Consider the following 25,361-nt stretch of genomic DNA (forward strand, 5'->3'; position numbering starts at 1 on the left):
CTCCAAAGCCAAGTGTCACTGAAGCACACACCATTACTTCCCAGAGAGACATCAATCTCTTTTTCTTTCACTCTCATTGCTTCTGACTTTCCTGCAGTAAATACGGATCACATCAGCTGGGTGCAGAAAAGAGGGCACTGAATTTCCTTTCATTCTTTCTTTTAAAATGATATCTGCTTCTGTATGAAAAAAGAAAATAAGAATTACCTGCCTTGGAATACTTGGAAAATAATGAAAGGATGGATTTATTTCTGAAAAGCACTTCTCTTCCTCCCATATCTGAGATGTAAAATTCATCCCTGCAAAGCACAGAATTGAGGAGCCTGCAAAGGGCTCTGGAGAAGACCCTGCTCTGAGGAGTTTGGGGTTTTTTTGGGGGACGTGTATCTGTGTGCAAACTGTGGTGGAAAGTGTTTGGAGCAGATAAATGCAAGCAGGAGTCAAGAGACAGATCTGAGTTAAGAAACAAGTAGGCTCAACACATGAAAAGAGGTTTCTTAATTACATGGGATTAAATGTATCATAGTATCATATCACAGTATCATAAGGGTTGGAAGAGACCTCACAGATCATCAAGTCCAACCCTTTAGCACAGAGCTCAAGGCCAGACCATGGCACCAAGTGCCACGTCCAGTCCTGCCTTGAACAGCTCCAGGGACGGCGACTCCACCACCTCCCCGGGCAGCCCATTCCAGTGTCCAATGACTCTCTCAGGGAAGAACTTTCTCCTCACCTCCAGCCTAAATATCCCCTGGTGTGGCTTGAGGCTGTGTCCTCTTGTTCTGGTGCTGGCCACCTGAGAGAAGAGAGCAACCTCCTCCTGGCCACAACCTCCCCTCAGGTAGTTGCAGACAGCAATAAGCTCTGCCCTGAGCCTCCTCTTCTCCAGGCTAACCAATCCCAGCTCCCTCAGCCTCTCCTCGTAGGGCTGTGCTCAAGGCCTCTCCCCAGCCTCGTTGCCCTTCTCTGGACACGCTCAAGCATCTCAATGTCCCTCCTAAACTGGGGGGCCCAGAACTGAACACAGCACTCAAGGTGTGGTCTAACCAGTGCAGAGTACAGGGGCAGAATGACCTCCCTGCTCCTGATGCAGGCCAGGATGCCACTGGCCCTCTTGGCCACCTGGGCACATTGTTTTGATCAAAGCTTTATTACCTGAATTACACTGATACAGGTTAGGGGTTGACCTGCTGGGAACCAGCTCCATTGGAGTCCTGATAGACAGTAAGTTAATCATGGGACAGCAAAGTGCCTTTGTGGTCAAGAAGGTAACTTGGGATGCATTAAGAAGAATATGGTTGGCAAGTCAAGGGAGGTTCTTTTTCCCTCCACCCTAATGAGAACACATTTGAGTATTATGTCCAGTTCTAAGCTCCCCAGCTCAAGAGGGACAGGAAAACAACAGAGAATGTCCAATGGATGCTGTGACGACGATGAAGGAACACCTGCCTGGTGAGAAAAGGGGCTGTTTAGTCCTGAGAAGAGCAGACTCAGGGGGGATCTTATTAGTGTTTATAAATATCTGCAGGGTGGGTGTCAAGAAGAAGGGGCCAAGCTCTTTCAGTGGTGTCTTGTGATAAGACAAAGGCCAGTGGATACAAACTGGAACACAAGAAGCTCCTCCTCAATATGACTTAAAACTGTACTATGAGAGTTTGGAGTCTCCTTCTCTGGACACTTTGAAGACCCATCTCGATGTGTTCCTGTGTGACCTGCCCTACATGACCCTGCTTTAGCAGGAGGGTTGGACCCAATGACCTCCAGAGGTCCCTTCCAAACCCTACTTTCTCTATGAACTGGTTAACTGGTTTAGGATGACACTTGATAACACACTGAGAATGAAGTCTGCATCTCCTCACACTTCTGAGAAGCCTAATTCTCACCTCAGCTAGACTCCCACTGATTGAAACTCCTTACTTATCGAAACTCATTAACTCAGAAGAAGAGGACAAATAGATTAAATCTAAAAACTCTGGTTTTAGATGAGCTGGAAACAAGATGGAAAGCTAATGTTTTGTATTGTTTTTAATGTGAAATGCTGATGCCAGTGCTCTACCTCATTCCTTTGAAATGATATTAATACCCAAACTCCTTTTAAATGATATTAATACCTAAAGTAAGAAAATAAATCTAAGCAATAACATGGTATAATAAAATCAATATTGATTGTGAGGAGTAAAATTGCTTTATGAGAATCAGTAACAACCTTCCAGGATTCCTTAGGAGAAAAAAAAAGACCAAGAAACATTGTAATAAATCTGGAATAAATTACTACCCTCTAATCACCTTTTAAATAACTGCAATTCTTCAATGGAATTTATCCCATCAGAAGAGCTGTTGCTTTTAAGCACAAACTGCTGCTGCCTGAGGTTACAGAACCATGTGGGATTGCTGTGCTTGAACATCTACCTCTCTGATTAACTGTTCATTGATCCATTGTTGCACACTTGGAAGCATTCTTTCACACAGGGTGGGGTCAGAGTGGCTGGAGAGCAGCCAGACAGAGAGGGATCTGGGGGTGCTGATTGATACCCACCTGAACATGAGCCAGCAGTGTGCCCAGGTGGCCAAGAGAGCCAGTGGCATCCTGGCCTGCATCAGGAATGGTGTGGTCAGCAGGAGCAGGGAGGTCATTCTGCCCCTGTACTCTGCACTGGTTAGACCACACCTTGAGTGCTGTGTTCAGTTCTGGGCCCCCCAGTTTAGGAGGGACATTGAGATGCTTGAGCGTGTCCAGAGAAGGGCAACGAGGCTGGGGAGAGGCCTTGAGCACAGCCCTACGAGGAGAGGCTGAGGGAGCTGGGATTGGTTAGCCTGGAGAAGAGGAGGCTCAGGGAAGACCTTATTGCTGTCTACAACTACCTGAGGGGTGGCTGTGGCCAGGAGGAGGTTGCTCTCTTCTCTCAGGTGGCCAGCACCAGAACAAGAGGACACAGCCTCAGGCTGTGCCAGGGGAGATTTAGGCTGGAGGTGAGGAGAAAGTTCTTCCCTGAGAGAGTCATTGGACACTGGAATGGGCTGCCCGGGGAGGTGGTGGAGTCGCCGTCCCTGGAGCTGTTCAAGGCAGGACTGGACGTGGCACTTGGTGCCATGGTCTGGCCTTGAGCTCTGTGCTAAAGGGTTGGACTTGATGATCTATGAGGTCTCTTCCCACCTTGATGATACTGTGATACTGGGACTTCAGCCTTCTACTTCTTTCCATGAAAACCAGGAGTACCAAGCAGGGGCTTGAGAAGGGTGGGGATGGTGATGATCACCTAATAAATTAGGAGCATTAGGCAATAAATTGCCCTTTGCAATATACAGATTGTTCCCTTGCTCTCCTTCTGCAGAAGGAAGCCTGGAATGTCTTACTGTGTATGGTGCATAACTTCCTTTAATGTGGCTGTTAGAGAAGACAAATACAGCAAAGAAGACAAATTGAAGAAGAAAATCCTGCATTTGGGCTGAAAAAACTGTGAGATTTGTGGTGGGAGAGCTCAACAGTAGCTCTGCATGGATTCCTCAGCCAGTTCCATCTGCACACGTGAACCTTCCCATCAGCAGAAAATCTTCCAGGCCCAAGCTGTCATTTCTGCTCAAACTCCAGATGTGCCAGGCCTAGACAATTGAATGCTTTTAGAGGAAGCCACGACCTTGAGCTCAATGCAGTATTTTATAGCAGGCCATTTTAGTGAGCAGAGAGCAAATCTGATGTGCTTTCAGTGGCCTGGGTTGCTAGGGAGATGTGTTACAATACGTAACAGTACCAGCAGCCTGAGTGCACAAAGGCATTGTGCCTTGGTCACCCTATTACTGCCATTCAACAAAGAGGTGAGGAAGCCATGCACATGGAAACCTCATTTCTCACCTATTTAAAGGTGGCTGTTTGGAAGATGTGGACAGGCTGGAAAGTGCCTGGAGAATGACTATAAGATTGATCAGAGGACTGGAAGGCCTGACATATGGAAGAAAGGCTGAGAGAGGGGGCTTTGTGCAGCCTGGAGAAGAGAAGGCTTAGGGGAATCTTTATTAGCATGGACTGGGACATAGAGGGTGGGTACAAGGAGGATGGAGACTCCCTTTGTCCAAGGAGTCCCACAGAAAAGACAAGAGGTGACGGGGACAAGTGACTGCTGGGGAGATTCCCATTGGATTCCAGCCATGAGAACAGTCAGACACTAGAATCATCATCCACAGGCAGCAGTGGATCTCCCTGAATGGGACAGTTCTAAGACTCAGCCTGCCAGGGTGCAGGGCCAGCTCACTTCAACTAGGCTATCACTGGAAAAGGTTGGAGAAGATAATCCTCAGGGCCCCTTCCAACCTGGCAGTCTGTGATTCTGTGAACCTGGTTGCTAGATGTGAGCCCTTCTGCTCCAGAGGCTGGTGATTAGTTGCTTATTACAAGTTGCTCCGAAACAACCCTTTCACAAACCAGGGGTGGATTATTTTGTTCCTTCCAGGACTCTCACAACAGCTCCTGTGCAATGCCAGAGAGAGAGGCTGTCCCTCAGTGACCTCATCCAGAAGGAGAGCTGGCAGCGACGCACTTGAGCTACTTAAGGCCACGTTGCTCAGCTTCACTCTGACCACTGAAACCTAAAGGAAACTCTGTAGGGTGCAATGTGACATATGAAACACTGATGCCACAGGGCACTTACACACTTCTGACATCAATGCTGCAGTCATGAAATTCTGAAAGACCTTCCTGTGTTATTTAGCCTGGAGTCATGGAATGGTTTGGAAAGAACCTTAATGTTCAGCTAGTTCCAACTTTCCTGCCACCTTCCACTAGAATGGGTTGCTCAAGGTCTCACCCAGCTTGGCCTTGGACACCTCCAGGGAGATGTGGGAGTGACAGAGCATTGCAGCAGGCTGCCCAGAATGGTTAAGTGTCCTCTGGAGGCTTACAAGACCCATCTGGTTCAGTCCCTATGTGGTCTGCCCTGGGTGATCTTGATCTGGCACGGAGGCTAGGTCTCTCCCAACCCTCACCATTTCACTAAACCTGTTCTGTAAAAGCAGATAATTGACACAGGTGAAGTTTATGCCCTGAGTTGAAGGCTGGGTACATGTGCACTTCAGATAACCACCATGGTAATGCTGTCCACTCAATGAGCTAGGACTCCTAGCTACAAATTCTTCACAGTGAGGGTGGGGAGATACTGGCACAGGTTGTGGCTGCCTCCTCCCTACAGGTGTTCAAGGCCAGGTTGGATGAGGCCTTGAGCAACCTGGGCTAGTGGGAAGTGTCCCTGTCCATATCAGGGGGGTTGGAACTGGATGATCTTTAAGGCCCCTTCCAACTCAAAGCATTCCATGATTCTGTGATACATGCCACAGAGCTATAACAACACAGAGAATACAAACCAGTAGTGATTAGATACTGGATTTATGTTCCAAAGTACCTGACACACTGCAAGCCAGCTCAGGCTGGCACCCTAAAGCAGTTTGTGAAATGTCTACTAGTTCACCAAAATGATGTTTCTTGCATCACTTCATGTTTTCAACATGACAAACCCATCTCCAATTACTTGGAAAAACAGGCTGAGTATTTTTATCATGTTCTGCTGCCTGTAAATCTCATCTGCCAGTCACTCCTTCTGCCTTCTTTCTTTTGGCCTCATCCTCAAAGTTTATCAGAAGACAGTGCAACACTGTCCACCTCTGAGATGGTTACTTTTACTGTGTTCAAATTCCATTGCATTGCTTTCCTCTCTGATTTCTGCTTAAACCTTGCCTTGAGCTAAGGTTTTAGCATAGTGAACCAGGAAAGTTTACATTTAAAATGGACAACCAAGGGTTCAAGCTTTAGTTTCTGTCATATTAGGAATTACAGTGAAAAAGCTCCCTGGGTGTCTGGAAAAATCTTCCTGCTGACAGCTTGTCAAACCCCTCACTTTCTTCTTGCTCGGTGCACATTAAATTGCTGTCTGCTGAAAACAAGTCTGATCGTGGCAGGAGCCCAAACCAAGCTGTACTTCAGAACCCCCAAGTAAACACTCAGAGCTGTCACAATTAGAGAAATAGGTGTCCTCTGCCTCTGCCTCATCTTCTGTGGGTGGATTTATGCCTGCACCTAGAGAATCACAGAATGGCTTTGGTTGAAAGGACCTCTTAAGACCATCCAGTCCAACAGTGAACCCAACACCACCACAGTAATTAAACCATGGCCCACAGTGCCATGGCCACAGTTTTCTTCAACACCTCCAGGGATGGAGACTCCAGCACATTCCTGGGCAACCTGTTGCAATCCCTGCCCACTCTTCCAGCAAACAAATTGTTCCTGGTCTCCAACCTAAACCTGGCACAACTTCAGGTAATCTCCTCTCATTCTATCACCTGATACTAAGGAGGAGAGACCGACCCTCACCTGTCTGCAACCTCCTTTCAGGGAGCTGTAGAGAGAAGGGGACAATTCCAGGTCCTGCTGGTAAAGAATACATTTTGAACTACAACACAGTCTGCATCAGTCTATGGAGGCTACTGCAGTCAGAGTCACTTCAGTGTCACAGCCAACCAAAGCACATGCCAGTCGAGTCAGCTGCTCTGCAGGGCCCATGTGTTGGTCTAGTGAGTTCAGAATGTTCTTCTGCAACACAGACACCAACTGCCCAAGCCATGGGCAATGGTGTGCTTAGGGAGACCACAGAAATAGACTCACAGACCAGTCTGGGCTGGAAGGGACCTCTTAAGGTCACCTAGTTCCAACCCCCCTGTAGTCGGCGGGGACATCTCCAACTAGAGCAGGTTTCTCAGGACCCCCAGACAACCTGACCTGGAATAGGCTCCAGGGATGGAGAATCTACTACTTCTATGGACAACCTGGACCAGGGTCTCACCACCCTCAGTGTAAAAAAGTTTCTTTCTCTATCTGGTCTAAACCAGATCATCTTCAGCTAGATCTCAGCCTGCTCCTTACCCTGGGTGCCCAAACAGCACTGGGAATGCAGAGCTGAAAAGTGAATTCTGCCTTTGGTCTGAACAGTCACTGCTTTATTTCTGTGGCAGAACCAAACCACATCCTCCCTTCTCTGTCAAAATTGTACTTCTATATTCTACAGTAATATTTTAACTGTAATAATTTATTCAAACAAGTGTTTATGTAAACCTATTGAATAAATTAGGTAAGTTATCCTTCAGTGGTTACTCAGATTTGTGCAGACCCCTTCATATAGTTGTGTTATTGTTTCAAGAATCACTAAAACAAACATGAAGATGCTGCTGGTACGTTGGGAAGTTTTCAGCCTGCACTGCCACTGCTCTTTGTGGCTCTTGCCCCATTAAGGAATTATTAGCAAAACAGTCAACTTTGCATCCATCTCTTCCCTCCCTTTCAGACCCCTCTCTTTCTCCTTTCTGTTATCCTCTATCCAAAGAGATCCCCAAAGAGAGTGGGGAAACATCACACAACAGCACTGCTTTATGGTGCCTCTGCAGAAGAAATTCCTTATCAGGCCAGAACAGAACACAATCATTGATTGGGTCGGAGGAAACCTTTAAAGGGCATCTAGTTCAAGCCCCCTGCAGCCAACATGGACATCTCCAACTACAGCAGGTTGTCCAACCTGACCTGGAATGATTTCTGGGGTGGGGCATCCCCAATTTCTTTGGGCTACTTGGGCCAGAGTCTCAGAACCCACAGTGTAAAAATGCTTCTCTCTAGCCTAAATCTCCCCTCTTTTAGCTTAAACCCATCACCCTTTGTCCTGTCACTACTGGGCCTCTTAAAATCCTGTCCCTATCACCCTGATATGTCTGTAGCTGGGAATGTGCACAAGATCAAAGGTAAAACCCCAGCAATTCTACCTTCCAGCTTGCAGGAGCCTGTGGTTTACTGAAGCAGATCTCCACATCTCCTGTGTAGGGTGTTGATTGGTGGCTTCCACGCTAAATCCATACAGAATTTTTCATCTGGCACTTCCAAACCCCCCAAAGATTTTAGCAATTAATTTCTAAGATGCCAAACTCCCAATTCTATCCATGATAAACCTTGGGTTTCTTCTGTAGGTACCAAAAGGAATTGAATCTTTGTCTTTTCTTTGAGGTCCACTGTTGAAAACTTCACTGCAAACTTCCTGAATTATACAGGCCTTAAAATGTCTACTAGAAAAAAACATCTACTAGGAAAAAAAACCCCAAAACACAGATTTGAACAAAAGCCTTTATCTAAATGTATCTAGTTGCAGTCAGCTGGGGAAGTAAGAAAAATGATCTCCAATGAGCACCAGGTTTTGCAGCTGACACAAACAAATCTGTGCCTGCTTTGCTTCAGGGGGAATTGTTTTTTCATGTGAGACCAGCAAAGCTTTTTCGTTGTGTTTTGGGCATTTGTATTATGCCAAGGCAGTATCTTTAGTGTTATTATTCACACAAAGGTTTTGTATCTTATTTTTTTTTTTTGGGGGGGGGGGGGGGGGCTGGTGGTAGATTTTTAGTCCCTTGCTGACTTTGGAGCTCATTTTTCATTGCACCACTCCAGTAAGCCATGTGTCATGACCAAAGTAATGTATCACCCAGGACTGTGGTTTGATTGGGGAAATGACCAATCTGTGCTAACAGCCTAAATTACATCCTGAAACATTTTAACCTGACTACTTCTTCTGAATCTCACAGGGCAAACTGGTGGAGTTTTCACCTGGATGTTTTCAGTTCTCAGACTATCTTTGCTTGGAAGAGACCTTCAAGATCTTCCAGTTAATCCTCAACCCAGCACAACTAAACAATGTGTCCCTCAGCACCAGGTCCACACACTACTTAAACACCTACAGGGATGGTGCCCAACACTGCCCTGGGCAGCCTGTTCCAGTGTTTGAGAACCCTTTCAGTGAGGAAGTATGTCCTCATATTCAGCTTAAACTTCCCATGGTGCAGCTTGAAACCATTTCCTCTAGTGGAAATTGGAACAGGGATTGGAACAGGCTGCCCAGGGAGGTGGTAGAGTTCCCATCCCTGGAGGTGCAGAACAAACCTGTGTCTATGGCACTGCAGGCCATGGTTTGATGGCCATGATGGTGTCAGACTGATAGTTAGACTCAATGATCTTAAAGGACTAATAGCTCCAAGTGCAGGGTGCTGCACTTTGGCCACAGCAACTCCATGCAGAGATACAGGCTGGGGTCAGAGTGGCTGAGAGCAGCCAGACAGAGAGGGATCTGGGGGTGCTGATTGATACCCACCTGAACATGAGCCAGCAGTGTGCCCAGGTGGCCAAGAGAGACAGTGGCATCCTGGCCTGCCTCAGGAATGGTGTGGCCAGCAGGAGCAGGGAGGTCATTCTGCCCCTGTACTCTGCACTGGTTAGACCACACCTTGAGTGCTGTGTTCAGTTCTGGGCCCCCCAGTTTAGGAGGGACATTGAGATGCTTGAGCGTGTCCAGAGAAGGGCGAGGAGGCTGGGGAGAGGCCTTGAGCACAGCCCTACGAGGAGAGGCTGAGGGAGCTGGGATTGGTTAGCCTGGAGAAGAGGAGGCTCAGGGCAGACCTTATTGCTGTCTGCAACTACCTGAGGGGAGGTTGTGGCCAGGAGGAGGTTGCTCTCTTCTCTCAGGTGGCCAGCACCAGAACAAGAGGACACAGCCTCAGGCTGTGCCAGGGGAGATTTAGGCTGGAGGTGAGGAGAAAGTTCTTCCCTGAGAGAGTCATTGGACACTGGAATGGGCTGCCCGGGGAGGTGGTGGAGTCGCCGTCCCTGGAGCTGTTCAAGGCAGGACTGGACGTGGCACTTGGTGATACTGTGATACTGTGACTTCTCCAAACAAAAAGGAATCTACTATTCTAAGATTCAAAATGATCAGGCTTTGTCTGTGCAGCTCTCCATATTAACTCCAAGGTGTGCTTCTTCTTAGACTTTTCTGGTTTGGAGTTGTTTGGGTTTTATTTTGGTTGTTTTGTAATCTTTAACCTCCCAGATTTCCCTGACCCCCAAAACCTGCCTGCCATGTCTACGTGTCAGCTTACTCCCAGACAAAAATGCCACTAAATGTTTCCCATCTGAGCAGCCTACCAACGGGTTTGTGTTCCAGAGAAACAGCTCTCATCCCAGAACAAATCCACACCTGTACTGACTCATGCTCCTGCTCCTTGAGGCTCTCAAAGCACTCAAAATGAAAACTGGAATTCAGGAGACAACTAGAAAGTTCTTTCACCCTGCCCAAATATTTAATGGTATTTTCTTTCACCTCTCGAGTTCCTCACTGCTTTCTACAGTTGTTAAATGCCTTCCTGACCTCTAACTTTGACCTGCCACTGAGATGTCTCTGCTCCTAATCCCATGCTGCAATGATTAATTGGCTTGTCAAACAAATCAATACCTGCACTCAGCTACCATCATTAATCTATTAATCACTGCAGCCAAGGAGATGTTAATGCTCTTCTATCACCTTCAGACAATTCTAGAACTGCAACAGGGAGGAGACCTGAGCTTGCATTCCAGCCTGACCCTGCACGTGCATACCAACAGCAACAGAAACCACTCAAGAGAGAGAATTTGCTGTCTTTGTGGGAAGATAAATTGGAAGCAGGCCACCACTAGTAAATGCCATGAAGAGATCTCTAAGAAGAAAAACACTAGTGCTCATTTCTCTGCCTGGGGCTGACCAATGACACCAATATGAGGACTTAGGGGGAGAAACGAGGGTCACAGGGACGTTAGGGAGATAAGCAAGAGCCAAAACAGGGCAAGGATGGTGCTGAAGGGTATAGAGCATAAGCCTTGTAAGGAGCAGCTGAGGAAACCTGGAGGGAAGGAGGCTGAGGGGAGACCTTCTCACTCTCTACAACTCCCTGAAAGGAGGTTGGAGCCAGGTGGAGGTTGGCCTCTTCTCCCAAGTAACAAGTGACAGGACAACTGGAAACAACTTCAAATTGTCTCAGGGGAAGTTTAAGCTGCACACGAGGAACAATTTCTTCCCCCAAAGGGCTGTCAAGCCCCGGAGCAGGCTGCCCAGGGCAGTGGTGAGGGCTCCGGAAGAGCTTTAAAGTAGTGCAGATGTGGTGCTGAGGGACATGGTTTAGTGGAGAACTTGACTGTGCTGGGGAAGTGGATGGACTTAATAAGCTTAAAGATCTTTCCCAACTTGAAGAATTCTATGATTCTTAACATACCTGGATATGAGGCAACACAATTTATGGGTTATCCCATCCTCACAGCACCCTTGGAGATTTATATTGCAGAGAGGGAATGTACAGACACTGTTTTCAGTCAAAATCAGAGGGAGGCACTGGAACTGCACACTCTGTCATTTGAGCCAAATATCTCCTCTGAGTTATGGAATCAGAGGAAAGAATTTCTGGATATAATCTAGTCCAGCCCCCCCCCCCCAGGTTCATCCAAAGCAGGTTGCACAAGACCAGTACAGATCTGAGGTAGGTCTGGGATGACCAAAATAACGACTTCAGATTTAGACAGGCTTAACTGGCAGCAGGTTTCAGCTCTCTGTCTTCTCGTGTGTACCTAGCAAATGACATTTTCACTAGGAAAATGCTGCTGCATTTTGGGTGTATTTGCTGGGGAAGAAGGAGGCACACAGCTCTGACTTGTTCTTATACCCCTGGCCAGGAATGCTGCACAGCTCTGCCTTTGAATTTGGAATGACTTTTCAGAATCCTCAGGAGAGCTTGTGAAGCTGCAGGAGAGAGAGATGTTGAGAGAGACATCTCCTGAAAGTCTGAGCCTTTTCCATTGACCAACCTTCACTTGGACACTGCAAAAGAAAAAGATCTTCTATTGATTTCCAGCAACTTCTTTTAGCCTCTAGGAATATGAAGCTGCATTGGAGTTTCTGAGGCAGCTAGGTCCTTTTACTAACAGCAAACACTGAACTATGGAGTTGGTGCAAAAATATGCTCTGCTTGTTTCTCCTCCACTGAGCAGAGCTGGAGGTGTGCACAGCAGACTGGGGATGACTGGGAGACACTGGTTGGGATGCAAGGAGTAGTAAAATACAAGAAAGAAAATATTTTTGGATGAATTTCTTTTGATGGAGTGTCTGTACCTGACCTCTCTCTTTGGAGAGCGGAGTAGCAGGGAATATCCTTCCTGACGTCAGCTGACAAACTGAAGTTGTGTAATCATAACTTCATTAGCAACCAGATGCTTCTGGATTCCTCAGTGCCAGACATGGGACTCTTAGGGAGTAGCTACTGTTGATCACAATGTCCCTTTCCAGAACAGACTGCATGAGGCACTTAGTGCCATGGTCTGGTTGATTGGATAGGACTGAGCAATAGGTTGGACTGGATGAGCTTGGAGGTCCCTTCCAAGCTGCTTGCTTCTATGACTCTAAGATAATAGCTGAGACACTTGTCTGTTATTTAAGGCTGAGACAGATCATGTTGCATTTGCAGTTTAAGATTTGCCTTTTGAATGTGTTTTTACCACAAACATGAGCACCAGCAGCACACCGCTGCAGCAGAACTCAAAAGACCTCCTGAGACAACAGAAGAACAGAACTGATTGCACCTTCTCTAGAGATCCTTCTGTGAAGGCTTTCAAGACCCATCTGGATGTGTTTTCCTGTGACCTGCTCTAGGTGATCATACTCTGACAGGGAAGTTGGACTCCATGTTATCTTCCAAAGGCCCCTCCAACCCTACTACCTTGTGATTCTATGACTCAGTGCTTGGAGTCAGCACCAAGCATATGAAGATCATCACCAGGAGTGTTCTTCTAACTACATGGATCCTGGCTGATGATTTCCTCTCCTTAGAGAGCACGCAATATGAAGTTTAAGAATCCCTGACCCTCTGAGATGCAGACAGATGGCTTTACTGTACTCCAGGCTGTTTATCACGGAGAAGAGAAGGCTCCAGGGGGACCTAATAGCAGCCTGTCAGTACCTGAAGGGGGCTTCAAGAAGGCTGCAGAGAGACTGTTAGCAAAGGCTGCAGGGACAGGATGAGGGACAATCGTGTGAAACTAAAGCATAACAGATTTAGATTGGATGTTAGGAACAAGTTCTGCACCGTGAGGGTGTTGGAACACTGCAACAGGTTGCCCAGGGAAGTTCCTGAGGCCCCGGCCCCATCTCTGAAGATACTCAAGGTGAGGCTGGACAGGGCTCTTAGCAACCTGATCTAGTGAAGGATGTCCCTCCTGACTGCTAAGATGTTGGACTGTATGACCTTTGGAGGTCTCTTCCCTTCTATGATGAGAAATTTCTATGTTGTGAGGCTGCTAAAGCCCTGGAGCAGGCTGCTCAAAGAAGCAGTGGAGTCTCCTTCTCTGAAGGAGACTCACCTGGATACTGTGATCCTGGGCAAGCTGCTGTGGGTGAGTCTGCTTCAGCAGGGAGTTGGACTAGATGATCTTCAGAGGCCTCTTCCAACATCACTGTGATGGGATTCTGAGGTTTTAAAATGTTGTCCTACTACTTAACTATCCTTAAAGCAGAAGGTTTTCCTCCTGTTTCCCCTGTTGCAATTTAATCCCATAAAACTGCTTCAAAAATCAGGAGATTTAAAAAGTAGCATCTCTTGGGATTTTTCTATTATTTGCCTTCTGGTGTTTGATCCTTTCAGATTAACCTTTCCAAATGTCTCTCAGCAGCCAAGAAAACTTGAAAAGAAAGCTGGAAGTTGAATTCCTTGTAAAATAATATAACCCTCTAAACTGGGATTTCAAGAAAGGAAGCCCCCAAAATTGCAGAGCTTGTAATATATAAGAGTAAGAAACTGTCTGAGAGAAACAGATCACAGGATTCCAGGATGTTAGAGTATTCCGGGATGTTAGAGGTTGGAAAGGACTTCTGGAGAGCTTTCAGCTAAATCCCTCTGCCAGAGCAGGACCAGAGAATCCAGTGCAGGTGGCACAGGAACACATCCAGACAGTGCTGGAAAGGCTCCAGACAAGGAGACTCCACAAGCTGTCTGGGCAGCCTGTGCCACTGCTCTCTCACCCTCACAGCAAAGAAGTTCTTCCTCCTGCAGAGGTGCAACTTCTTGTGCTGCAGTTTCCATCCCTTGCCCTGGACTTTCTCCAGCAGCTCTCTGTCCTTCTTGAACTGGGGAGCCCAGAACTGGATGCAATATTCCAGGTGGAGCACCACCAGAGCAGAGTAGAGGAGGAAGAGAACCTCCCTTGATCTACTGGCCACATTCTTACCACGGCCCCCCAGGACCTCACTGGCCTTCTTGGCCACCAGGGCTCATTGCTGTACCATGCAGAACTTGGTGCCCATCAGCACTCCCAAGTCCTTCTCTACAGGGCTGCTCTCCAGCCTGTACTGGTGCAGTTTATGGTTCCTCCCCAGGAGCAAGGCTCTGATGGGTGGTGTGCCAGATTCTCACAGTTTAGATCAATATTAGCTCTGCATTTATGTAAATGGGAAGAAATCTAAGTTGTGGTCCAGGGTAAAACAAGGGGAAGCATTGCTCATGTCACTGAAGTGTAAACTGATGTAAAATAAGAACTGGTCTCATCTTGAAGTGTGCAAAGTTGTTTTTCTTATGAGAGAACCACTTTTGAAGATGGTTTATACTGTTTCCATTGCAGAAGTGCAATGAAAACAGTAAGCACTCTGTGCATATTCAAGTATTATCAAGTAGATCAGCTGGAACAAGCAAATTTGGGGCTAGATTATTTTTTGAGAGCATTTCTAACGTTAACTAATGCGTGCTCCTGTAACCTATTTGTTAGACAGCATTAGTGGAAAGAGGCAATCTAATTCTGCTGCATCTCTGGGACTCTTTACAGTGCTCTGAAGCTCACTCTCAAGTTAGTTAATTACAAATTCAGTTGTTTTAGTTTAGGGAGAAAATAAATATTCAGAACTCAAGTTTCAGCTGCACTTGAAATAAGCAATTCCACTCCCTTAAACCTCTACAAAACCTCTTTGAGAGTTGCTGTCCATTTCACTTGGTAGTTGGTGTTCACCAAACCAATCAGAAGTTTAGGATGGATATGAGGAAAGATTTCTTTGCTGCAAGACTGGTCAGGCATTGGAAAAGGCTACCCAGGGAGGTGGTGGAGTGAGTCCCCATTCCTGGAGATGTTCAAGAAACCTGTGGATATAGCACTTGGGGACATGGTTCAATGGTGGTGTGCAGATGATGGTTGGGCTGGATGATCAGTAGGACAAGGGAGGTTATTCTGCCCCTGTGCTCAGCACTGCTCAGGCCACACCTTGAGTGCTGTGTTCAGTTCTGGACCCCTCAATTCAAGAGAGATGTTGAGGTGCTGGAAGGTGTCCAGAGAAGGGCAACAAAGCTGGTGAGGGGCCTGGAACACAAACCCTATGAGGAGAGGCTGAGGGAGCTGGGGGTGTGCAGCCTGCAGAAGAGGAGGCTCAGGGCAGAGCTCATTGCTGTCTACAACTACCTGAAGGGAGGCTGTAGCCAGGTGGGGTTGGTCTCTTCTGCCAGACAACCAGCAACAGAACAAGGGGACACAGTCTCAAGTTGTGCTAGGGGAGGTCTAGGCTGGATGTTAGGAGGAAGCTGTTGGCAGAGAGAGTGATTGGCATTGGAATGGGCTGCCCAGGGAGGTGGTGGAGTCACCATCCCTGGAGGTGTTGAAGCAAAGCCTGGCTGAGGCACTTGGTGCCATGGTCTGCTTGACTGCCCAGGGACACCCTACCCTAGAGCAGCCTGTCCAGAACCTCATCCAGCCTGGCTTTAAACACCTCCAGCCATGAGGCCTCAACCCCCTCCTTGGGCAGCCCATTCCAGGCACTCACCACTCTCATGCTGAACAACTTCCTCCTCACATCCAGTCTGAACCTACCCACCTCCAGCTTTGCTGCATTCTCCCTAGTCCTGTCACTCCCTGAAAGACTAAAAAGTCCCTCCCCAGCTTTTTTTAGGCCCTCTTCAGATACTGGAAAGCCACAATAAGGTCACCTCAGAGCCTACTCTTCTCCAGACTGAACAGCACCAACTCTTTCAGTCTGTCCTTTATAGCAGAGGTGCTCCAGCCCCCTGATCATCCTTCTCTGGACACACTCCAGCATCTCCACATCCCTCTTGTGATACGGGCTCCAGAAAAGAGGGTGATGCTCTCCAGCTGCAATTCAAATGATTGGTTTTGATCTATAAAGACTCCTATGGCTTTAAATACTGAAGACCAGCAGGACCTTCCAACGGGCTACAATCAGCAAACAGGTGAAAGCAAGCTTCCTTTGAAGGATCCTCTACCAGAGTCCTCAGGGAGGAAACCTGACTCAGTTACCAAGCCATTAATCTTCCAGGCAAACTGCAGCCCAACTTTTCTGCTATGCATCAGAAATGCAAATGTGCTACAATGAATGGAGAAGGTAAAGGCAGATTACAGACTAGAAAGTAGAATAAAGCCAACACTTGTCTAGTTTTGTCACTGATAAATAGACTGGAGAAGGCATTTTCTTCCCTTGGGCCTTGATTTACCTTCTTGCCACCTGTCTAAGCAATTAAGACCTATTATTTGACCAGCTACAACTGTTTGTTAGAGTGGCTACAATGAAAGAGTAAGGAAAGACAGAATCATAGAATTGTTTTGGTTTCAACACACCTCTAAGCTCATTGGACCATCAACTTAAGACAACCACAGCCATCAAACCATGTCACACAGTGCCATGTCCCCATGGTCCTCGAACACCTCTAGTTGTGGCGACTCCACCACCAACCTTGGCAACCTGTTCCAATGCCTGATCACTTTTGAGGGAAAGAAAATTTTCCTCATATCCAACATAAATTTCCAGAACCCCGGGGAGGTGGTAGAGGCACCATCCCTGGAAGTCTTCAAGAACAGACTGGATAAGGCACTTAGTGCCCATGGTCTGGTTGACTGGCTAGGGCTGGGTGCTAGGTTGGACTGGATGAGCTTGGAGGTCTCTTCCAACCTGGTTGATTCTATGATCAGGCCCTCTCCTCAAATGCTGTCAGTAGATATTAGAAACAGGAGACCCCCTCCTCACTCCAGGTTCTCTCAGGTATTTGTAGAGAGCACTAAGGTCTCTCCTCAGTCTTCACACTCAACAAATCCAGTTCCCTCAGCCACTTAAGGCTTGTGCTCCACCAGCTTTGGTGGCCGTCTCTGAACACACTCCAGAAACAAACACAGATGTTTCTTAGAGAAGTTTATCGCCCACTGATTGAACCCTTGTGCTAGTTTGAAGCAGGGTAGAATGTTTTGGTGAGAAGAACTAGATCATAGGCTGTGAAAGGAAAAACAATGGTGATGTCTACTCCCCTCAGAGTCTTGCTGAAGAAGAAATGAAAACATTAGATAACACTCTCACCATTTTGTCTCTCTCTGGCTTGGCTTCTGACTGAGCTGCCATCTCACCTTCCACTCACCTTTGCTTCTTAACCTCTTGGCTGAACCTCCATTCTTCCTTAGGACTGAGGTAAGGTTGAGAGGGGCAGGGGGAAGGTGCAGGGGTGGTTGAGAGCCCCTCCTGGAGACTCAGGTTTCAGGGAGGGGAGTTGTGTTTCTGTATTACCTTTTACCTTGTATATTTCCGTCTCTAACTGTATAGACTGTAAACATCTCCTTGTACATTGTGTACACTGTGTGTAAATAAATAGCTTCATTTATATTCCCAGAGCTGGCTGAGTCTAGTCTGGGTGATTTCTAAAGTGTGGGGGGACAGGGAACACCCAAACCATCACAACCCTGATTCTCTTTTGCCCCAGTGCCTTGAAACATACATGCTTGACACATACACTCCTGCAGACAGAAACCTGGCATGGCAAGGCATGACTGGGACACACTAAGTTGATAAGATTTGATATCTGTGTTTAACTACTCCAACCAACAACTGTTCTGTTGCACTTCCCATGATACTTTCTGCCACTAAACAATCCAAAAACGCCCAAGTGCAAGATCTCAATCTTTACAGGCTTCTTGCTGTTTGACTTACCCTCAACACATGTCTATGATTGATCCCTTCTTGGATACCTTCCCTCTTTCAGCTTCCACCATGGCCTGAGAAGAAAGTGACAGGACACATTGTCACCACCCAGTTATGCTGTACCAGCCCTGGTCAGCAAGGAGGTTCGTGCTCAGGTTCAAAGGGACTGAATAAAGGTGAACCAACCCCAAAGAGCAGATGAGTTTGGCTTATTAGACTGGACTGGAGAACAGGGGAAATCGGAAGGAAAGGAGAGGGAAAAGCAGAGAGAGAAGGAGAGAGTTGAGGGAAGAGACACTACCATTTCCTACATCCAGCTCATAGAATCATCACAGAACCATCGGGAAGTTGCTCCTGGCAGGTACACGGTTTGAAAAACACGGCACGGGGAGGCTCTGCGGCAGCGACCGAGCAATGGAGGCAGTAGGAGACATCTAGGCCTAGGCTGCGTCGCCGGTGAGGGGCGGTGGCGTCAGCAGCCGCCAGAGACGGACAGTAGGGAGCAGTGCAGAGCAACGGGAACGGAGCGGCACGGAACGGGCAGGGGCAGAGGCAGAGCGAGGCCATGCCGGGCGCAGCCGTGAAGCGCATTGCCCACACGCGGTGCTTCAGCTCCTGCCGTGCCGTGTGCAGCCCTCGGGCGCGCTGCCCACACGCCGTGCTTCAGGTCCCGCCGTGCCGTGCGCAGCCGTGAAGCGCATTGCCCACACGCGCTGCTTCAGCTCCTGCTGTGCCGTGTGCAGCCCTCGGGCGCGCTGCCCACACGCGCTGCTTCAGGTCCCGCCGTGCCGGGCGCAGCCGTGAAGCGCATTGCCCACACGCGCTGCTTCAGGTCCCGCCGTGCCGTGCGCAGCCCTCGGGCGCGCTGCCCACACGCGCTGCCCACGCGCGCTGCTTCAGCTCCTGCCGTGCCGTGCGCAGCCCTCGGGCGCTCTGCCCACGCGCCGTGCTTCAGCTCCTGCCGTGCCGTGCGCAGCCCTCGGGCGCGCTGCCCACGCGCCGTGCTTCAGCTCCTGCCGTGCCGTGCGCAACCCTCGGGCGCGCTGCCCACGCGCCGTGCTTCAGCTCCTGCCGTGCCGTGCGCAGCCCTCGGGCGCGCTGCCCACGCGCGGCGCTTCAGCTCCTGCCGCTCCTCCGTCAGCCGTTGCGGGGCAGGGGCACCGCGCGGGGGCTGCGCAGGGTGCGGTGCGCGCATTGCCGTGCCCGCGGCCCTGCTGCGGTGGGTGTCAGCCTGGCCGCCGGGCCGTGCCCTGCCCCGCGCTGTGTGTTCCAGTGGCGCAGCGGCCGCGTCGCTCGTCTGTGCAACGCTGCTGCCTTTTACTCGCTTTAGGCGGCCTGGGGGACAGTTTCATGGAGTCCCTCTGGCATTTTGTCCCTCTGGAGCTGCGCCAGAGGAGGGCCGTGGAGATGGCTGCGGGCTGCAGCGCCTCTGCTGTGAGGACAGGCTGAGGGAGCTGGCCGGGCTCAGGCTGGAGAAGAGAAGGCTCTGGGGAGACCTCTGAGCTGCCTGCCAGGACCTGAAGAGGCCTACGGGAAGGCTGCAGAGAGACTGTTTGCGAAGGCCTGCAGGGGCAGGATGAGAGCAGTGGCTTGCAACAGCAGCAGAGCAGATTGAGGTGGGATGCGAGGAACAAGTTCTGCACCAGGACAGGGCTTTGGGCAACCTGCTCTAGTGGAGGATGTCCGTGCTGGCTGCAGAGGGGTTGGACAAGATGACTTTTTGTGGTCATCTAACCCAAGCCATTCTATGGTTGTCTGTGGACGTTGCAGCAGCAAAATGAGTCCCAGCGTGAGCAAGTGCCTGTATGTAGGGCAATATAGGAGATCTATGTGGATTAGACACCATTTTTGGAAACAAATGTTGTCCTGGTTTGAGTTACAACAGAACAAATCCTGTTCAGAGACAGTATTGTTTAGCTCAGGCTCTGCTCACTGAGGCACTTTGTGAAGCTCAGGGCAGTTTGCACAGCCAGGAGCTGCTCCTAGCAGGGAGAAGCTGATGGGGAGAGTTCCTGCCAAGGGCTGGGCTGCACTAAAGCTCTGCCTTAGACTTGCTCCTCTGCACACCAAGGGCACTGCCACAGCTTGTGCCTCACCTTGGGCTGCAGGAAGGCAGAGGCAGCAGCTGTGGAAAGGAGCAGACAGAAGAGGTGACTCTCAGCTGGCCAATGGATTCCGTCTCCACTGATGGCATCTTCAGCATGAAGGTGAGGGACCACTAGGGTCAGTCTTCACTGGCTGGTGTTCCAGAAGGACTCCCTCCATTCTGCTCTCAATTCCAATTCACATCTGGATCTAAATCCAGACTTCAACTCACACTTCCCATCTGCCACTGGGTCCAGTCTGGGACTTCCCCAGTCCCTGCCCCCAGCATCAGTGGTGCCATCCTTGTCATCAGGGGTTGGGTTCCACATTGGCTTGTGTATCTTTGCCTCATTGGATTGTTCTTTCCATCCCAGCTAGTTCAGTGTGTTTTCCAGTCTGCCAGTCTCCCTTTTCCCCTTTCTCTTCCTTTTGGGAAGGCAGAGGGGTTCACAGGGAGCCTTTGGCACTCAGCTGGTGGCTGGCCCAGCCTCAGCCCTTAACATGAGTTCTGGTCACATTAGTGCAGACATTTCCAGTAGATTGCTCTGAGCTCTAGGTTTTAGCTTTAGCACTTCTGTCACTATCAATCCTAGTAATTCCATGAAGTAAATGCATCCTTTTCCTTTCTCTGTCCTCACTAAAGTGCTTTGTTGCACGGATTGATGGGAGGCACTGACACCAGGGATTAGTTATTCTACAGAAAGGTGTTTATTCTGTGGAATGCAATCTCTTGGAGGTGCCATAGAGCACCATACACAGGGATATTTTGGAAAGGAAGGTGGTGACCTGAAATTCATGCCAGATGAAATTAATTCAGATGAAATCAGACAATCACAGAAGCACAGAATGGTTTGGGTTGGAAGGGACCTTAAAGATCATCTCATTCCAACCTCCACACCATGAGCATGGACATCTTCTACTAGAGCAGGTTGCTCAAAGCCCTGTTCAACCTGGCCTTGAACACCCCCAAGAAGGGGAGAAGTCTGACTTTACTGTATGTCTTTAGCATACATTTGACCCCCTTTAAGCTAGCTCAGTACCACTTCTTACAGCAGACCTTCAGAAGTGCTGCGTTGTAGAGAGAAGTGAGAGCTGCCTGTGTGCTTCGTGCTCACCTAGTTAAAGAAATCAGAGTGCCAGGCATAACTGATCAGGATAAAACCTACCAGGTGATCCCACTGTTGGAAGGTTGTATATATAGTAGTACTTGCACACAAGGGCACACACAGAGGTGCACAGATGCACACACACATCCAACGTGGGACTCTGGAGAGGAAACTGGGACAAGAACAAGTGACAGTCTCGTTTTGTATGATAATTACCACTTGTTTCTCCTGAAGACATACTTAGGAGGAAGGTCCAACACCAGTAATGTGTAAAATGAACATCTGTGCTTCGTACAAGATGTCTAGAGCAGGAACATGCTGTAAAGCAGATTTGATTGCTACTACCCTGCTGTGTCTCTCGTTTCTAGCCAGTAGCTTATTTGAAAGTAAAGGCAGAAAAGAAGGAAGACAGTGCCTGATGTTCTCCCTCTGTGTATATCTGGTCCTTCCTTAGCTGTGATTCAAAGAGTCACCAGCAAAACATAACTTAAACAAAAGCAGATGCTCTAAGAATTGATTTTTCATGGAAATTTCTAAGTGTTTCTTTTTTTCCCTTTTTGCAGGAGTACATCTGTGACCTTATACCACATAACAACCAAAGAAAATACTCAAGCATCACAGGCCAGGTAGGTGTTTTGTTGACTGGATTTATTCACAGACCAGCTGGCCTGAATTCCCTTGCTGCTGGAGATGTCCACTTTAAAACAGACATTAATGTATTGCTTGACTGCCAGTAAAGGACTGCCAGGCCTAAGTGCCCATTCTTTCTTCAGCACCCCACTTTCTTGTCTGTTAAGTGGAGGCACTGTGAAGTCATGAGGTGTATGACTATGGAGAGTTTTCAGCTTCAAAGTTCATAGAATGGTTTGGGTTGGAAGAGACCTTAAAGATCATCTAGTTCCAGCCCCCCTAGCTTGGGTTGCTCAGGGCCTCATCCAAGCTGGTCTTGAACACTTCCAGACCATAACCTTCCTGGGCAACCTGTTCCAGTGCCTCACCGCCTCACTTGAAAGAATTTCTTCCTCATCTCTAGTCTAAATCTCCTCTCTTCCAGCTTCCACCCATTCCCCTTCATCCTGTTGCTCCAAACCTGTGTAAAAAGTCCCTCCCTAGCTTTCTTGTAGCCCCCTTCAGGTATTGGAAAGCTGCTCTGAGGTCTGCCTGGAATCTTCTGTTCTCCAGGATGAGCAGCCCCAACTCTCTCAGCCTGTCCCTAGAGGGAGGTGTTCCAGCCCTCTGGCCATCTACATGGCCTCTTCTGGACCTGCTCCAACACTTTGATGTCATTCTTTTGTTGGGAGCCCCAGAACTGGATGCAGTGCTTCATTTTATGTTAAAGTAAAATAAACCCAACTGTTCTTGCAAGCAAGAATGCTGCTCTGGACCACTTGTTAGCACAGAAAACTCAAATATCTGTAGTAATATTTCTTTCTGGACTTGGTTTGTTCACCTTGTTTCCAACAAAAAGAAGACAACCCCCAACTCTAATAGAAAACCACCAGGACTGACACATTATGGTGAGCAATTTTAGCTGTGTTTAGTGGACACCAACTTTGGCTTTTCTCATGATGAATACATCCAAAGCACAAATTCATCTACTCCAACTGAAAAACAAGAATTATTTCTTGTGCTCTGAGCACAATATGGGTAAAAGTTGGACCAGATGATCCTCAGGGATCCTTTCAACCTGGCATTCTGTGATTTCATGCAGATATAGTCAGGGTCAGGAGCTGATTGTAGATTAATGCCTTTCATGTTTATTCAAATTGACGTTCAAAAGACTTTGGTCCTGCCAATGTTTGGAGTTCCTTTGCAATTTCAAGTTAAGCTCTTAATTAAATGGTGGTGCTGTTTTTTGAAAACTATTTAGAGTAAGTGACCTGAGCAGAAGGAAGTCTGCAGCAGTAATCAAGGCTCAAAGCATTGGTTTGAGCTCTGTGTGCAAACTTTACCAGACTGAGGTTAGAGCTGGGCATGTTGTGTGTGAGTGTCCAGTTCAGCATGTGAAGAGTGCAGCCAGGCTGTAGGGTGAAGATGGGCACATGTGGAAGACATGGTGGTGTTTGTGGTTGGCTTTGAGTCTGTTAAGGACCACCTGTTCCACTGGTGACAAGGGTGGTGATGAAAATAGGGCACATGTGGAAGACATGGTGGTGTTTGTGGTTGGCTTTGAGTCTGTTAAGGACCACCTGCTCCACTGGTGACAAGGGTGGTGATGAACATAGGACACGTGTGGAAGACATGGTGGTCTGGGCCCCCCAGTTTAGGAGGGACATTGAGATGCTTGAGTTTGTCCAGAGAAGGGCGACGAGGCTGGGGAGAGGCCTTGAGCACAGCCCTACGAGGAGAGGCTGAGGGAGCTGGGATTGGTTAGCCTGGAGAAGAGGAGGCTCAGGGGAGACCTCATTGCTGTCTACAGCTACCTGAGGGGAGGTTGTGGCCAGGAGGAGGTTGCTCTCTTCTCTCAGGTGGCCAGCACCAGAACAAGAGGACACAGCCTCAAGCTACGCCAGGGGAGATTTAGGCTGGAGGTGAGGAGAAAGTTCTTCCCTGAGAGAGTCATTGGACACTGGAATGGGCTGCCCGGGGAGGTGGTGGAGTCGCCGTCCCTGGAGCTGTTCAAGGCAGGACTGGACGTGGCACTTGGTGCCATGGTCTGGCCTTGAGCTCTGTGCTAAAGGGTTGGACTTGATGATCTGTGAGGTCTCTTCCAACCTTGGTGATACTATGATACTACTGTGATACTGTGGTGTTTGTGGTTGGCTTTGAGTCTGTTAAGGACCACCTGCTCCACTGGTGACAAGGGTGGTGCTGAACATAGGGCACATGTGGAAGACATGGTGGTGTTTGTGGTTGGCTTTGAGTCTGTTAAGGGCCACCTGCTCCCCTTGTGACAAGGGTGGTGATGAACATAGGGCGATTGTGCCAAGGTTCAAGCAGAAAATAAGGCATGGAAACCTGTGTGTTTCACTCTGGCTGAAGAACAGAAGCAGCATGAAGACAGTCACTGCATGTTCTAGTGGGAGGTATCCTTGCCTATGGCAGGGGGTTGGAACTAGATGATCTTTGAGATCCCTTCCAACCTAAACCATTCTGTTATTCAGGAGTGACACATTATCACATGTGACAATATGACAGAGACTAACTTCTGTGACATTAAACAAACAGAGAAACATTAGTCTGGAAAGACCCCAACAGAGAAGTGAACCCCCTTCCCTGCTGGAGCTATTAAAAATAATGAGGCAAAACTTGATGTGGGCCAACCTCCTTCTGTAGGGGCACACTCCATTTGTTATGAAAAATAGCCCAATTATGCTCCATTTCAGCATGTGGAAAAATGATCCAGCCATGGAACCAGAGATAATAAATCCAACCTGTATCAATGCTCTCAGTGCAATTAGTTGCTAGGTTGAGGCAATTTCACCCCAAAGAAAACTGCTACTGCTAGCACTCCCCGAGGAGAGAGCTGGGATGTTGGTGTAGCATGACCATATCCCAGTTCAAAGCCAGTTACTGAGAGGAACAAAAGAGCTGGACTGCAAATGTGTGACACGAGCAGGAGAACTCCTGTGGATCGTAGGTAGACAGGAGAGAAGTCCCCAGCCTATCTGCTTGATGTTTTCTTCAGAGCTCAGAAGCACAGCTGGGCAAAGTGGGCTTCCTGAAAGGCCTTTCTTTTTAACTCTGAAGCTTCTAATCCTCCTTCCTTTTCCTAGCTACCTGTGGCCTACAATTGACAGAAATCTGGGCTAGCCATCTGTGCTTGTAAAGCAGTTCACACCTGGCAGTTGCATTCACAGAATCACTGAAACACCCAGGCTGGACAAGCCCCTTAGGATCACCAAGTCCAATCCAGAACCCTGCTCTGCAAGGCTCACTCTAAACCATAGCTCCAAGCAGCACATCCAAACCACCGTTAAACACACCCAGGGTTGGTGACTCCACCACCTCCCTGGGCAGCACATTCCAATCCCTGACCATTCTTGCTGGGAAAAAAATTCTTCCTCTTGTCCAGTCTAAATCTACCCAGTGGCAACTTGAGGCCTTTCCCTCTTGTTCTGTCACTAATGCCCTGTGAGCAGTGTCGTGGAGGCAGGGAATTAATGTGGCCAAGTCAGCAATTATCAAACCAGAATGATTTTATTTTCCTGAAAACCTCTGACCCCAAAACTATATACAAAACTAGTTTAGGTTTATTTACAGATTCTGATTTGATCAGGAATTCTTCCAAAGGGTGTTATGGACAAATGTAGAGATCTATGAAGTCAGGAAATGGAAAAGGCTAAGCTATAAACACAGCTTTCAATCAGGCTGAAGCAGAGAATTAGGGAACAGCAGGCTTTACTCACAGGGGTGA

At 48.3% G+C, this 25,361-nt stretch overlaps 1 long non-coding RNA gene across 1 annotated transcript in view; it reads right to left on the bottom strand.

The window, feature by feature from the left end:
• Positions 1 to 18,293, bottom strand: part of LOC135180937 (uncharacterized) — a 119,138-nt gene extending 100,845 nt beyond the window's left edge. The window contains exons 1-2 of the long non-coding RNA XR_010304609.1: positions 18,115 to 18,293; positions 17,823 to 17,887 (exon numbers count right to left, since the gene is read on the bottom strand). This is a non-coding gene — a long non-coding RNA (uncharacterized LOC135180937). The remainder of the gene's footprint in view (positions 1 to 17,822; positions 17,888 to 18,114) is intronic.
• Positions 18,294 to 25,361: the final 7,068 nt, after the last annotated feature.

The sequence above is a fragment of the Pogoniulus pusillus genome, chromosome 1 (genome assembly GCF_015220805.1).
Source record: "Pogoniulus pusillus isolate bPogPus1 chromosome 1, bPogPus1.pri, whole genome shotgun sequence".
NCBI classification, from domain to species: Eukaryota; Metazoa; Chordata; class Aves; order Piciformes; family Lybiidae; genus Pogoniulus; species Pogoniulus pusillus.